At 36.3% G+C, this 16,859-nt stretch overlaps 2 long non-coding RNA genes across 9 annotated transcripts in view; one reads left to right on the top strand and one right to left on the bottom strand.

The window, feature by feature from the left end:
* Positions 1-6,468, top strand: part of LOC129925833 (uncharacterized) — a 44,581-nt gene extending 38,113 nt beyond the window's left edge. For all 8 annotated transcript variants that reach the window (XR_008777534.1, XR_008777533.1, XR_008777529.1 and 5 more), the window contains 3 exons: positions 12-168; positions 2,656-2,728; positions 2,844-6,468. This is a non-coding gene — a long non-coding RNA (uncharacterized LOC129925833). The remainder of the gene's footprint in view (positions 1-11; positions 169-2,655; positions 2,729-2,843) is intronic.
* A 3,702-nt stretch (positions 6,469-10,170) lies between these two features.
* LOC129925835 (uncharacterized) lies at positions 10,171-13,310 on the bottom strand. Its single transcript, XR_008777555.1, has 2 exons — positions 13,113-13,310; positions 10,171-10,955 (listed from the first exon to the last, which is right to left on the bottom strand). It is a non-coding gene; the product is annotated as an uncharacterized LOC129925835 (long non-coding RNA).
* Between the last annotated feature and the right edge of the window lie 3,549 nt (positions 13,311-16,859).

Genomic DNA, 16,859 nt, shown 5'->3' with positions numbered 1-16,859 from the left:
ATGTTTTTCAGAAAAGTGAAGACTGTGTGTGGAAGTTTGCCAGAGCCAAGCTTTGGATTTCTTTCATAGAGCAAGGGACAACACTCTCAATACATTTGATATCATTCCAACACCTATAGCTGTGGTGAGACTATTTCAAGGTCTCAGGACTGTATTTCTTATCAATCGGTAAGTTTGTTTATTATCCGCTTTTGCAGCAGCACCAGAGTTTCCTCTCCGGGGCGCATTCCTGGGCCTTGGATAAAGGGGTCATGGGTGGCCCATGCGTCATGATCCCTCTCTCGACCTTGCTGATGTGATCCAAAGGAACGCATCGCATTACATTTGGCACCAACTCAGTTGCAGAAGCTGCCGGAGGGAATTTCATAGCTGATACTCCCAACGCCTAAGGGGCTTCACTCCTGATTTCTCCTCGAGGTTGTCTCCTGAAGCCTCAGTACCGCAAGGCAGCGGGGGTTTGAAGTCAGAGTACCCCTCTCCTAGATGAACTGCCTTACTAGGCTGACGAGCTCCATCTGCCCGAAGCTCCCGGTTTTGTGGCGCCAGGTATCCGCCTTCACCCCTTCACCTGTTAGTAAGAGCAGTTTCGCCGGGCTTAATATCTAAGCCACACGAGCAGGCCAGGTGCTGGACTTAGTTGTCAGAGGCTATTTGAGACGCATGCCATTAGGAGTACTTTATAGACAATGGGAGCTTAACCCCATTGACACCCCTGGCCATGACAACCTTTGTTTATTACTGTTACTAAAATAGCTCTGTTGGTAAATAAAATTTTAATTGAACATGGACACTATGTCAAATAAACATTAAGTGGGTAAAACATGCAATTTTATTTCATTCCTTTTTCTAAATATAGTTCTACTATAAATGTTCACATTATTTTCTTAGTCATTTACAAGAGAAAGTTTTAGTTTGAATCAAATCAATATCAAGTTAATTCTTTACAAAATACTAACACATATTGCAATAACTAGTTCAGATTTGTTAAAAAACAAAAACTAAATTTTTCTTTAAGTTTATTTCTATTTCAATTTGAAAGTATTCTTACAAAAAGGTAGCCATGCAAAATGATGTTCTCTTTTGGACTGAAATGGATTGTCTCATTTTGTTGTTTAGTTACTGCAATGCAAATTGGAGTTTGAACAAATTAAAGTAAAAGCATAATAAATAGAATGTATGTATAGTATTTCATAATTTTAATGAATTTTCTCAATACTGGCTTTTATCTTTCAGACTAAGTGTTTTTAAGAGTAGAACAATCTTCCTTGTCAAACTGTTTTAAACCAATCTTTTGAAGTAGCCTAAGTAAATTGAATAATTTTTTCATAATATTTTTAAAATCAATGCAAAGGAAGAATCACATTCAATATCTTTTTAACAGGATTTGTTTCACTTTTCACTGCCCAGGTAGAACAGAAGAAAACAAAATTGAATGATAGTAACATTTTACTGAAATCCAAAAGGGAAAATAATTTTCTTTCACTAAGTTGAGAAAAATGATGACCTTCTTGTTTAAAACTTATTTAAAATGTTATTTTTTTCTTTGTTTTATGTCAGTTTTGCTCTAATTTAGCCTAAATCGTGTTTTACACAAAGCTGATTAAATTAAATTACTACTATTATGTAGATGCATTTTTTATAAGTAATGCTGAAAATGCATATTGAATTCTTCTTCTTATTATTGTTTTTGCATTGCATTGAAAGAGAATGTCATAAGAAATAGAAATGGTTTTGTTCCTTAAATAGCTATTGCATAAGATTGTTTGACTATTCTCGCATTCCCTGTGTATCAGTCCCTCCATAGACCTTCTATAGTTCTTTGAAGTATATTTCATATTAAGGTATATATTATCTCTTTTCAATGTAGGAAGGGATTTATTTGCAATGGGTTTTTCATTATACTAGAAAAAGTATCGCCATTATTTCCTTTAATTTTAAGAAATCGGTCTAATTGAAATGGTAAAAATTAATCTAATTTTATGAATTACAGATGTCACTTTAAAAAAGAAGATGATTAAGGCCTATGCATGTTTCTAGGTCAATCTAGTCATGCATGTTGATCATTGACTGAAATTCTGCCAAGTCTTAGGTTTTGTGACTCACTTAGGCAGCCCATTCCATGCTCTAGGGAAGAAGGAGCATTTATACAAATTTGCCCCTAGCGTATGGAACAAGAAATGTGCCTTTATCTTTGTGTCTGAGTATTTTATTGGGTTTTGTTTTTGTATTTGAAGATTATGGTTCAGTGTTTTATGTATAATTGCTACTTTTAAGTCTTCTATCCTGAAGGCTTTCTTAATTAAGTGATTTTAGTGCCTAAGAATTATACAAAGGCCCAGTGGCTGAATGAAATAGGACTTTCAGTGTTAAAATTCTATAATATTAGGTTAAAAACAGACAAAATGCAGTAGGCTATATTTCAGCTTTATCCAATACCACACAGGAAATATTTTTTTCTTGAGCACGAGAATCTTGCCATCCACTCACTACATAGAAACTTAACTTTATTTGAATATTTTTTGTATTTTGTCTAAATATTGTTTAAAGAAATTAACACCATAATATTTTTTAAGATGAATGTTTGCTGTTGTATTTAGAAATGGTAAATCTTCACAGACATTGCAATGTTATCTTTTGAATTTATTCCCTAATCAGGTAATCATGCATCACGTGCCCTCAGATATGTACACAAAATGAAGTTTGAGAAGAAAGAGAAAGGATCAAGATGGTATACTTTGAATTCTACAAATTAAATCCTGCTAAGCTTTATTCAGTTAAAAAATTGAGTTTATGTGTAACTACTATGATTCTACAAATATTTTTTGTTTGTTTGCTATGCACAGATTTACAAGACACTAAAGAAGTTATCTATCAACTATACTCAATGTATGGACGACTTGCAGCCAGACTAGAATTATAGAGTAAGATGTTTTTCTGCTGGCTAAACATGTATGGGTATGTTTGTCTGTCTTTCATTATGTCTATCTAAAAAATAATTGTTTTTGTTTGTAATGTTGTTACAGTGCCTTGAGCTTACATTTTGTTTGTTAACAGCGCTTTATAAATAAAATTATTATTATTATTGTTATTATTATGTAATACCTAGGATTCTTCAGTTGTAATACCTAGGATTCTTCTGTTGTAATACCTAGGATTCTTCTGTAGCATCTCAATTCCATTGCTAGGATCCTCCTCTCTAGCTCTGCAGTCAGCGTCCAAGACTCACATCCATCCATCCATCCCAGTGGCGCTACAGCCCATGGAGGGCTCTGGCCTGCTTTAACACATCCTTCCATTCAGATCTCTCCTGGGCCTTTCGTCTCCACGCCCTAACCCCAAGCTGCTTCAGATCTGCTTCCACGTCATCTATCCATCGCATTCGGGGTCTGCCTTTGAGTCGCCTGCCTTTTGGTTTTTGCCTGTATACGATTTTCACCCCTCTGTTGTCTGACATTCTTTCAAGGTGACCTGCCCAACGTAGTCTGTTCTTTTTTATTTCGTTCACTTTTGGTGGGTCTTCATACAATAGATATATCTCATGGTTAGTGCGTGTCCTCCACCCTGTTTCATCCTGTATGGCACCATAGATTTTCCTAAGAATTTTTCTTTCCCAAGTGTTAAGTAAATTTTCAGATGTCTTTGTCAGTGTCCAGGACTCACTTCCATACATTGCTGCTGGTCTTATTATAGTTTTGTATATTATTTTCTTGGTTTTCCTTGAAATCGTTTTCCTTGAAAGTTTGGATGTTTTCAAATTCGTGGTCTTTGATTTTGATATTTTGTCCCTCTGTTTGATTGTCTCTTGTCATTGTAATGTACTTGGTTTTACTGTCATTGACCTCAAGTCCTGCTGGTCGAGATGCTTCTTCTAGTTGTATGAAGGCTCTAGCCATGTCAGAGGTTTCTTTACCCAATAGGGCAATGTCATCGGCATAAGCAAGGTATTGTAGAAATTGGCTGTATATCATCCCTGTTGGTTGTGGACCCGTGTTTTCTCTCCTGAAGTAGTTAGTAATAGTTCCCCTTGTGTTTGTGTGTATATTTCTTATAACTCTCTCCAGTGTTAAATTCCAGTGAGTCTTCTCCTTGTATTATGACTTTGCTTTTTGAGTTGTTTAATGTCATATGTATAAGTCTTGTCAGCTTGTTGGGTATTCCAAAATCCTGTAGAGTGTCTTATAGGTATTTCCTTCTGATAAGTCATTTTATAGTCTATAAAGAGTTGGTGGATTGGTATGTTGTATTCATGGCATTTTTCTAGTATACATCTTAGTGTGAAGATGTGGTAGGTTGTGGATTTGTTGGGTCTGAAACCACATTGGTAGTCACCTAAGATTTCTTCTGAATATTTTCCAAGTCTCTTAGTTATAAGCCTAGACAGTATCTTATAAGTCACATTTAGTAGAGAGATTCCTCTGTAATTACAGCACTTTAACTTGGATCCTTTTTTGTGTATTGGGGTTATAAGAGCCGTTTCCCATTCTGTTGGTATTACTTCTTCTTCCCAAATTCTTGACATTAGTCTGTGTATTTGGGAATGTAAGTCTTTCCCTCCATATTTAATTAGTTCTGCTGTGATTTGGTCCTCTCCTGGTGCTTTGTGATTCTTCATGGTCCTAATTATTTCTGATGTTTCAATGAGTGTTGGAGGGTTCACTAAGGGATCTGGTCCCCCATGTGGCAGTTTATATTCTCCATTATCTCCATCTTCAGTGGTATTTAGGATCTCCTCAAAGTATTCAGCCCATCTCTCAATGACCCTGCTGTTTTCTGTAATATAGCATGCTTTATTATTTCCCTATGCTCATTTATGTTATTTTCGCTGTCCTTTTCTAATGTTGTCAGTTGCGTTTGGAGTGCCATTCTATAAGTTTCTGCAACAAGTGGATCCTTTGTGAGTTTTTGACTATCATATTGCTGTGCTCTCTTTCTTTGGTAATTGTGTATGGTACTTATTCTTTGTCTAAGTTTAGCTTTTACTAGTAGGTGGTCTGAGTCAGCATTAGCTGCTCTGAAACTTCTAACATCTAGTATGTCTGATCCATGATTCTTATCTATGAGTATATGATCTATTTGATTCTGGGTGTTGCTATCAGGTGAGATCCAGTTAACCTTGTGAATATTCTTATGTTGGAATTTTGTGCTGCTGATAGACATTCCTTTTCCACTAATCTTATGCCATTATTGTTGGTCTCTTCATGTAAACTTTCTTTGCCAATTATTGGTCTGAATGCTGGTTCCTTTCCAATTTTTGCATTGAAATCTCCTAGGACTATTTTGATGTCATGCTTTGGTGCTTCATCATAAATTCTTTCCAGTTCATCATAGAAGGCTTCTTTTGTGTTATCATCTGCATCTTCAGTAGGGGCATGAACATTGATAAATGATATGTTGAAGAATTTTCCTTTCAAACGCAGTGAGCAGAGTTTATCACTTACAGGTTTAAATCCAATGACATTACCTACCATTTCCTTTTTAACAGCAAAACCTGTACCTAAGTTGTTAGTGCTTCCACCACTATAAAATATAGTATACTCCTTGGTTCTGAGAATGTCCGAGTCTTTCCACCTGATTTCCTGTAGAGCTACAAGCGGTATTCTATATTTCTTTAACACTTCAGTAAGTTGGGCTAGCGCACCTGCTCTATAAGGCTTAGCACGTTCCATGTCGCAAAACAAAAATCATGTCCTTTTCCAGGCCTAGGTCGTTTTCCGTTGTGGAGTTTTGATCTCCCATCGAGCGCCTCCCCAGGTGGTGGATAGGGGAATGCCCTCTAGATATGGTGGGTACCGGGGAAATAAAATACCCGGGGTGGACCAAAATCAAACCTGCTGCCTTGCAGGAAGTGGAGGGATCCACAAAGGCTAGGGCACTTTACCCGAAAATAAAGGCAGCTATCTAGAGAGCTGAAAGGGGCAGCCCCCCAGATGGTTATGCACAGGGCTAACAACTCTGTCATACAAAAAATACTGTTATGAAAGCTAATACACACAAGAATTCCCCTATCACTAAGACTTTAAACACATTATCTTTTATTTGTCAGCTGAATCCCTTCATTATCTCATTAACAGTTGTTCTGATAAAGATGCAGACCAAGTTCTCTAAATTAGATCAGCATACAGACTAATGAAATAATCTCCTATGAGTTACAGGCAAAACTTAAACTCTACATAAATTTTTTTTTCTTTTGGATAATATTACAAACAGGAATGGAAAATATGGCCAACAGATCTTGTGTGGTGCCCCAATGGTCCAACAACTAAGGGATGGGTTAATATGATAATACATAATAGGTTAGCTAAAACTTACAGGTTAATTCAGGAAATTAAGTTAACTTTCTAATTATTATTTTTTTTTGTACTAAAACTTTCTTTTTAAGTACTAATTTGATTAAACTATTTAAAAAATAGCTTTCAGTTCCAGTGTCTACACTAATCTTCTTTGTCCAGGTCATTAATTGTAAATGTTTTTCAGATAATGATGCATAGAATTTCCTGGTGATCAAGAATTAGGAGCTGCACACAGTTTAATGAAACCATATTTTAGGAACAGATAGAAAACAAAGAACTGCAGCAAAGATGGCCTGTTTTTATTCTTCCTCATGGCAAGTAGATTTTTTAAAGCATTATGATATAGTTTCCCTTTCAGACCTTGTGGTCCAAAGGGCAAATGATGTAAAGTCATCTGTTTCTGTGGCCTACGGTTATGGTATAGCTATTTTAAATAGAACTTTCTATCTTTGAATGAATGCATAATAAAAAAAAATAGGCAACATAAATTAGATAGAGCCGCATCAGTGCTTTACATTCTGACTCTGTTCTGGGCTATTCCCCATCCATTTCCATCCTGCCAACTTTCCTTCTTGGTCTGCAGGTTTGATCTATGTTTGTGTCACAGATTCCTTATTAATAACTCTATAGAATCTACCTTAGTTCTCGATACGTCTAGGTGTCCCTGGTTCAGTTCTAGTTAACGAAATAAAACAATGAAACCACTAGATCAAACACATAAACTTTAATCAGCTTTACTGCATATCACACATGCTGGTCTCTGTCTAACAACCAACACACTTAGGTTATTCGCGCAGATTGTAAAAATAGATTATACATACATACACACATTCATCCGTGACATCTCGCCCCTCCTAAAATTATAATCGATTTTTACAAAAATTACTAAATAAAACGATTATAAAACAAATATCAAACATTACACCAGAATACAACAAAAACGTTCGTTCGATAGGCCACAGTCTCTGAATATGCCACACAGGCGTTTATGTATCCAAACAAACTTGAACATAGTCACACAGACTTTAATGTAGTCACACAGACTGCAATGTAATAGGCACACAGTCTATAGTTAAGACACACAGTCTTAGAAGATGAAGACACACAGTCTTAAAAGCTGAAGACACAGTCTTAAAAGATGAAGACACACAGTCTTAAAAGATGAAGACACAAAGTCTTAGTTGTAGACAGAAAGTCTACCATCAAGCAACAAAGTCTAAACTGTTGAAGACACAAAGTCTTTGATGAAGCAACACATGCTTGTGAGAAGCCACGTAGGCTTATATCTATGATAAGCGTGGCAGAATGTCCGCTATGATGTTTAGCTTTACCTGGAATATGCTGCACTTCCAACTGAAAGTCCTGAAGCATCAGGTCCCAGCGAGTTACCCTGGAATTCACCGACTTGTGTTTAAACAGCGTAAGGATGCGTGATCTGTGCGGAGTACGGATGTTCTGCCCAATAGATATCTGGCCAACTTGGTTACTGCCCAAACAACTGCCAAGCACTCTCTTTCTACTGTGCTGTATCTTTGTTCGTGCTGTCCCCATATGACCCACAAAAGGTGAGTCATGACCTAACTCCAAAATTCTTTTTCTTTCGGCGGCAGGGATGACTAGCTGTAGTTTCTCTTTGTTATCTTGTCTCATCAGAAGTCCATTTTTCACTTTAAATTTACTGGTGGGACGCTTCGCCAATTCAAAAAGTTTAACCAATGTTTAGTCCTCCTTTTGTTTCAATGCATAACTGGATGTTAATTCTGATTCTGGCTGTTCAATCTATGTAGGATCGGTTGTCCCATGTTTTCTATTACACCAAATTGAGATCTAGTTACCGCATTTGTAACTTCTGACATTGCTGACCTTTGCCACTTGTAGATATCTGTGATGGTAGGCTCAGTTATGCCAATCACGTTTCCTAGAATCAAGTCAGCTGCAGGCCTCTCCAACACACATGTTTCAACTTTCCCAGATAAAAATGGCGTATCAATGTCAATGACAGCTGTGGGATATTCTTCAATTGTTCCTCCAAATGTCATACATTGGACTTTCTTACCCGTCAACTGGTGAGGGTGCACATGTAGTCTCTTCACTCCAATTGCGGTCGCTCCTGTGTCTCTCAAGACCCAAATAGATTTCTTCCCAACGAATCCAGGATACATTTTTAATTTCCCGGCGTCACAAGTTACAGCTCCAGCCATCTGATCAGATTCATGGAGTTGTTCACCATGTTGATAGTCTATGCAAACTGACGCATTGTATGGATGTCCAGTTGGTCCCCTGTTTTAAACCGTTTTTATCCGTTACAGTTTGCATGGGTCTCCTAGACTTTCTCTTCCTCTCTGGGTTCAAGTCCAGTCTTGCAATGTTGTCTGCTGTTCTTCCCAGTGTGTGCCCAATGCATCCCCATGTGCATCATTTGATTTCTTGTTCTATCTGTTTACTTTTTTGTTTCTCATAGGCTGTAGTTTGATATTTTGGCTCAATGAATAAGGTTTATACCGTAATAATTTCAGTATTCTTCTCAAAAGGTTGGCTGATTGTTAAAGGGCTTGGTTTCTGAATCTAAGGGTCTTGGGTTCGAAGACTGGGATGGAATTTCTAGAATGACCCTGAGCCCTAATACGTACCTGACATTTGTTGTTGAAAGTAAAGGTGGCAGGTCATTGTGCTTTGCACATGACACTCTTGCTAGACAATGTTGACAGAAGGTGTTATGTGTACTCCTCAAAAGTTTTTTATATGAAATAATTTGTTTTTTAAAACAAAGCTAGACATTAAATTTCAGTTGTGATTGATTTCAGCCCACCGACACAAGGGACATACTTTTAGACTTAGATCCTCCCCCTCTGGCACATTGGGTAGCAAGCTGTCTCCAAAAAGATCTGTCATTGGCAGAAGCCTCTTCCCTCATACTTATAGAAATATAAAAATATGCTGACTTCTAGAAAAGAGAAAAATGGAAAGACAAACTAAACTTTGTCAATGTATTTAAAAAAAAAAATGTTGAACCAGCTAATAGTTTATGATGAGAAATGTCATCAGCCAGCCACCTTGGCATCAGTACCAAGATTGACTGCTATCCAAAAAACTGCCAAACCAAATGTTAGGCACTATCATCTTTGTCTTGTAGATGGCATTCAAAGAGGATGCAGTTTTTAAAGTTTCATAAGGGTAGCTGACAAAACATTAATGGGGAAGTGGACTCAAGATATGGATACCATCATTTATATTTATTTAACTTCTGCATTATACTTTTTATATTTTGCATTTTAAAATGTAATTTTTATTTGCAATGCAATTTATCCTAACCCTATCACCTTTTTTTTTTTTAGATCAAAGGAATGTACATGCTGCTGATATAGAACAAGTTTCTGACTGCTTCCAGATCAGTGTTCTTAGTTCCGCTAATGATCTACTATTACACGATAAATAAGCAAAGTCCTGAAAAATCTGCAGAATCTTGAAGCACACTTTAGTTAATAAGCAGGGTGTCATATGGCCTGCACAATGTTCAACAGTTAGCAGTAATGACATACTTCAATGAAGCAGTTCTACTTACGCCAAGATGACAATGTCTTTTTTAGTACTGTATTGTATATTATTTTACACCTTAATTGGTCACTGTAAAAAAAAAACTAAGTAAAATATTTTTAAAGCTATAGCGAGTATAATTTATTTTTTTAGAATCCAATGTAGATAGTTTGTTTTTTTAGGTGTTATTATTAATAGTAGTAATAGTGTTATGAAATAAAAACTAAAGAATTATGTTAAGACATATTTTATATGGAAGCTCTTTAATAGCATTCAACAAATTACATAATCTACTAGTAGCAAATAATGGCCTACCATTATCTCTAATATAAAAAACAAAAATGATAAAAAATACCTTTTAATATTAATAGCATTGTAACTAACTAAAAAGCAATTAAACTATTATTGAAAACACAACAACAGTATTGACCATCACTGTATCCATAATAATAGTAATGGTCTGGTTGTACTTTTTGTTATGGCTGCTCTTGTGCTATGATATTTTGAAGTGATACCCAGATGTAGTGCCATCCGGACACAATGTGTGATTGTTATCCTGGTCAGAGCTCATCATTGAATATTAGGAGCATTTTTGGCACATAGCTTACAAATATTTTTTTTTTCAATTTCGACCCTTACAATGTGTGATGCACACAGGTTCTTGTTGAAACAATGTGGTCATGGAGATTATTGTAGTCAACTGCATTGAGTTTATCATAGTGTGCATCTTCAAAATCGACACTAGCGGCTGGGAAAAAGGTGGCACTAGATAGATCCACATGGAGAGAGAGCATAAAGGAAGGGTTTCCGATTGCAGATGCCATACACAACAGCAGCAGGAAGAAAGGTGACAATGCAATGGTTGCTGGTGATTACATGTAACCACAGCTGTGTATCAATTGGCCTCTTTAACCACACAAGAAGTTGCAAAGGGAAAATATCTTTTCTCGAGACGTAAAATGCCACAAACATGAAATCTTCAGGCAGCATCTAGATCTAAATGATGTTGTCAGCATTAGAATATATGTAGTAAATTTAAAGGCTGTTAGGGTTATTTTTCTTTCAGCAGCACTTGCAGGTAGTATTATTGGAGTTTCAGAAGTTGTTGATCTAGTTGTATTCAAAACAGGGCTGCAATCAAGAAAAAGAAATACAAAATGTTAATAAAAGAAATAATTCAATTGTCTGAAAGTAAACATCTAAATATAATGTTCTTTAAAAATCTATTGTTTATGCGTGAAGAGTGTTGAAATTTTTACAAGTCTATAGATTGCATTTTAAGAATCATGTAATAATAATCAAATTAGAAAAGTCTAGATTTAGAATTAATAAATAGAGATAAAGAATCTAGATCTAGCAAGACCAGCAAGTGAAATGTAGGATACTAAACAAAAAAAAGTTCAAGTCAGTTTTTAGTCAGTACAACATGGGTCATACTCTAGAAAATAGATCTAAGCCTAGATTCGACTAAACACCTAATCTAGGCAAAAGACAAGAGAGGAACGGTCCATTAGACTAATTGTAGTTCTTTAAAAACAATTGTTTATGCGTGAAGATAGTTGAAATTTTTTTTACAAGTCTATAGATTGCATTTTAAGAATCATGTATTATAATAATAATCAAATTAGAAAAGTCTAGATTTAGAATTAATAAATAGAGATATAGAATCTAGATCTAGCAAGTAAAAATGTAGGATACTAAACAAAAAAGCGAAGCAGCGAACAGGAAAACAAAATGTCACGAAATTTAGGAGGGACTGAACAAAAACAGTAAAAAAAAAACTTAGCGTACCAGCTGTAAAGGACCTCACAACTCGGCCAAAATTAAAGTAGTTTATTCTACTTTGGCCGGCCACTTCGCAAAATGCCGGGGAATCCCTGGCCAATACCCAATTTGCGGATTCAAGTCTGTTAGGTTGCTGTAGCGATAATTTTCAGCTTGCTGCTTTTTCAAGAAAATGCCCTGCCCCCGTCATCTGTGTGTGTGTTTTTTACTGCAGTTTCATTGTTAGTGTTATTCCTCGGCTCGTGCGAAGCAGAACGTTGTGACACCGGACATCTTGGTGCTAAATGTATTTGAATCATTATACATTTTCATTTATTATGTCTTTTAAAAAATGATCCTTTTCAATGTTTTGTATGTTTGTACGCCTCCAAGCGAGAGTGTGGCGGAAATGGAATAAATCGCCCTGGCTGCCTACAAAGATCAGTGTCTATCAAGAAGTGGTTCTCCCAACTCTTCTATAAAGATCGGAGAAATGGGTACTATACAGAAAGCAGATACTTCTTGAACGCTTTTCCCAATGACTTCTGCGCTCCTCCAGGAACATACGCTGGCAAGAGCAGTATTGTTCTTGTGAATGCGGTATGGACATGATATAGGTATTGCTTATAATAGTTTGACAGCGACGCTGGGCATGGCACGTATATCGTACTGGGGACGACCGTATGCCAAACGCAATCTTTTGGTAAGATGAAAGATGGTTGGAGTCTTTGGAGCAATTATACAGCCATGCTTCACGCCATTCTTTACAGAGAAATAAGCTGATATGTCACCATTGTATCTGATTTGACTCTTTTGAGACTCATGCTGTTGGTTCAAAATAGTAACTTGGAAGGCATCCGATCCAAGATAGTATCCTACACACGCCATCGCGTACTCACTATGTGTCAGATGTTTTGGTAGTAGATTCTAGTAGCAGTAGTTTTTGGTAGTAGATTCTATATTTATAGTAAATTTACAATAAAGGTCATTCATGCAAGAGATACAAAACATTGTATTGACCGGGTTTCTTAATGTGTTAGTTTGATTTTTACATGAATTGTTTCAGACACGGAAAAAAAAGTTTGACCTATTTTTAGTGAAAGTAGACGTGTTATCATTGCAGTTCATGCGCACACATATTTCTTTTCGATCATTTACTTTTTGTATAGAAATATGCTTCAGTGAAGTTCAGATATTGGAATAATTAGATTCTTCAACAGATTGGATTATTATAATCATACGGGTATTACAGGCAAAGTTTGGATTATTTATTACGCAAAGGTAAGATTCTTTTTCTTAGAAGAAAAAAGAAATGACATGAACATCCAACTTCATGAAAAGATCTATTAAAAAATGTAGGCTTAAGTCCATATAAAAAAGACAACTTACAAATAATGAAAAAATAATAATACTGTATAAATGTCTCTGTCTCTCTTTCTATGTATAGGCCTATATAAAGCAATATATATATTGTCAACCTGGTGGTGACACAGATGGAGGTAGTGCTGTGTATTTTTAGCCTACCCAAATCGCCACTGTCCAGCGCAGGAAGAGCGGTCAACTGTGACCAGTGACAGTACTCGCCAGTTCGGCAACGACCTGTGTGTAAATATTACGCACGCAAGTCACGGCGAAAGTGATCAACTGGAGTGGTCAAGAAGGTTCGAGTAGGCCAGTAGAGACACTATATAAGAGCGACTGTGTTAGTAAGACTTGACTTCACGTTACCTCGCAATGTGACCAGTACGAGGCGAGAACCAGCACGGTGTGTGAAGTCAGGCGTAACAAGACTAGGTTTTTGTAAAGACAGTGTTAATGTTGTTGCCAATTGCGATGTATTTGTCATTAAACTGACTGATCTGATACTTTGGAGCACTGAGTTGTGAGGTTCTTTAAGTTCGTTGTGTCGTAAGGTGCAGTTAGAAGAGAGCCTGAACAGTAGTAGAGACATAACAATATAGATCTATATACGCAGGGCTTTTTTTGTGACGGAAGGCATCGCTACGGAGTACCGGCACCTTTTTGGAATGTGGGGGAAAAATTATTACTTTTCTTGTATTTTAACGTAGATCTATATTATTAATTTATTAGTAGTTAAAAGTTAGGCAATCAATCACTGAGTACCGGCACCTATTTTTTTTAATAAAAAAAAAGCCGTGATTCCTTCATTGTGAAATGCTTATTGTTCTATTATAGTACATTATTGACACGAGACATGAATTCGACAATTATTTGCATTACAAAGAGAGCAAAAGATTCTGACGATGGCATTGATTCTCATCTTATAAATTACTGACGTCACTTCAAAAGAAAGATGATGATTACATCTTACGCGTGTCAATCTAGTCATGCATGTTATCCAATGACTTAAATTCTGCCAAGTCATTGGTTTTCCTGACTGACTCAAATAACCCATTCAATGCTCTAATAGCACAAGGAAAGCACTTACTTTTAAGTCTTCTATCCTAAAGGTTTCTAAATTTAGTGATTTTACAAAAGGTGTCTAATCAAATAAGAATATTCGTTTGCTATGAATCTCGCTGCTCTATTTTGTGTCTGTTACAGTTTGTTCACTTTCTTTGAGTTGAGGGGTTCCAAACAGATGCATATATTCTTCTATTCGCATACTATGAATAACAGCACAATAAACCACTTTTTTTTTAAAGGCAAAACAAATCTAAGTCGATTAAAACTATTTTGTCATCTCAAAAAATTGAGAAACTATTTTAAGCTTACTTTATGTATCATCATTTGTAACTGTAAGTGTTCTTACATAGCTTATATCAATTCAGCCTATCTTAATGTTTTCTTGAGTTGATTGCTGAAACCTAACCCTTCCTGCCATAAATAGGCTTACTGCCAGTGGAAGTGTATTTTCAATGTACATTGACAATCAGTGAGCGAAGGCTTAAGCTAAGCCAGAAACATAAAAATAGTGATATTTCTCAAATACAACATGCAGCCCTGATTGATAAACTGACAGTAGTCCAATTAGCTACTTTATATCAATAGTCATCCCTTTTACTGCTTCGATGCTATGTGTACTTTAATTGCAGCAATTTGAATGTTTCGTGTTTGCAATAGCTAGTGTGTTGTAATTTTTTGTTTTATCAGAGCATTCGGGTAATCAACCCTAGGGAAAAAAATGTAACACTTTCATTCACATCCCCCCTCTCTCTGCCCTAGACTGAACACTAAAAGTTGGACAGTAAACCATTAGTGTGTTGGTTTGGTCAGATAGACCTAGCTTGTATAGTCGATGTCTCGATACGTCGACTAGTTGCTATAAATGATGAAAAGACTGCCTTGTATTTTTCCTTGTGCGTAATACTAATAGCGTTGAGTTGTCTAGCTATCAAATAACACATCTGTCAATGAAAAATCTAGATCTGGGTGTAATAAAACGGTTGCCTGACCTAGTCAGGAAAACCAGTGACTTGGCAGAATTTAGGTCATTGGTTAATATGCATGACTAAATGCATGACGTGTATGACGTAATCATCTTTTTTGAAGTAACGTCTGTATTATTATATAAGATAAGATAAAACGGGACCTCAAAACAGTGAACATTGATACTGGGAAGACAAAGCCCTAGAACACACTACGCGGAGAGAGATGGTGACCAAGAAATGTATGGACAGTGAAAAATCACGGGCCTCAGCTCTGGAAGAAAAGCGTGCCATACGAAAAATGTCCAGCTCATCTAGATAGACCAATAAAGCGAAATAGGCCACCTGTTAATGCGTAAAATGTGGACGGGAGTGTCTCTTCACAATAGGGCTCTACAGTTATATACACGAAAAAGTGTTCTGCGAGATTAACCTTAGTCGTTGTACGACTGTAGGAGGCCAACACTTTTACACAGGTCAAATGTGTCTTACCCCGCCCTTTTTTTGAAAAATGGATCTAGCGTGCACCAGTTACGTGTGTGTAGGATTTTTGTAAATTTCAGATCTACTTGTGACTATTCTAATATAAGCTATTAATAATACCGCTCTAATATTGACTATAAGATAATTATTTATTCTTAAACTGTATAATTATAACTGATTTAAAAAATAAAATACGCATTAAAAAAAACAACTTTGCGTCCTGAAAAAAAGACCACGCATTTCCCCTTTGTTAGCACCTCCTACCAGCACAGTTGACTACACAGTGGGGCGGAGTAAAAAGTTGCCGTATTCCGCGTTAAAACGGCGCCTTCGACATACACGGAGGTCACGGTTAAAATGCACAGAACACCTTGTGATGTTTTTGCTAAATCGGAAGGCGTGTTTCACAGACTAACCAATCAAATCTTCCTAGGCTTTCAAGTTAGGCAGACTCTAGAAGCACGTGTAGTTGTTAATGTCTATTATTTGCGGCCAAAATTTTAGGTGATCATATTCAAAGCATCATTGCTCATTACTTCAAATCACTACACCTTACAGTAGATAATATCTAGATACAATAGAGGCACATTCCTAGGACAAATTTCTACAAATGCTCCAGCTTCCCTAGTGATATTAGAGCATGGAATGGGTTGCAGAATAAATGCATGACGCATAGAGGTTTAAAAAAGACCAATCGTTTTTATCGCTATAACAATAGGTCTCGTTTTTTATATGTTAATAAATTAATAATGAATCTAGTATTTATTTTATAATCAATATAATAGTAATTATATCCAAATACTATAGTTCTCTCTTTTTAAATTAGTTTAAAATAAATAGAAAGGGGGAGATATAGAATGTAGATATGGTATTTTAAAATTTCTTTGGGTGAGGGGAAGATACTATCAAGTAACAAATCTCAAGACTCAATCCAATCACAGCCATCAGACCAACACACATTAGAAAAAGTTCATTAATAGCACAACACACAGGTGTATACCAGGCCATCTACACAGCCCCAAAACATTGCTCTAGTTTTATTGACAACAATGATGAGAGAAAAGGGGGAGGAGCCAATTATTGATCGGTCAAGCCGTTAATTAGGTCACACACTAAGCATGCTAGTACGTTGATGCTTTTTGTATGTGTGTGCAACAGACACTGAGCGTGCTCTAAGATACGTTTTTTTTTTTTTTTTTGGTCAACTAGGTGGCTTGGAGAAGGCGGAATTTATCCAGAATCTAGATGTATAGGTAACACAGTTCACAAGCTATCATAGCTTTTTAGCCCCTTCCCCTGAAAAAATATTCAGTACTGACTTTGGGGCCTTTTTCTTTTGTCAGACTGTGTTATATATAGACTATAGAGATAATAGACTACATAGATTAAAGATACTTAG

The sequence above is a fragment of the Biomphalaria glabrata genome, chromosome 4 (assembly GCF_947242115.1).
Source record: "Biomphalaria glabrata chromosome 4, xgBioGlab47.1, whole genome shotgun sequence".
NCBI lineage: Eukaryota > Metazoa > Mollusca > Gastropoda > Planorbidae > Biomphalaria > Biomphalaria glabrata.
The sequence above is the reverse complement of the archived record's forward strand: the minus strand, read 5'-3'. Positions and strand labels throughout refer to the sequence as shown.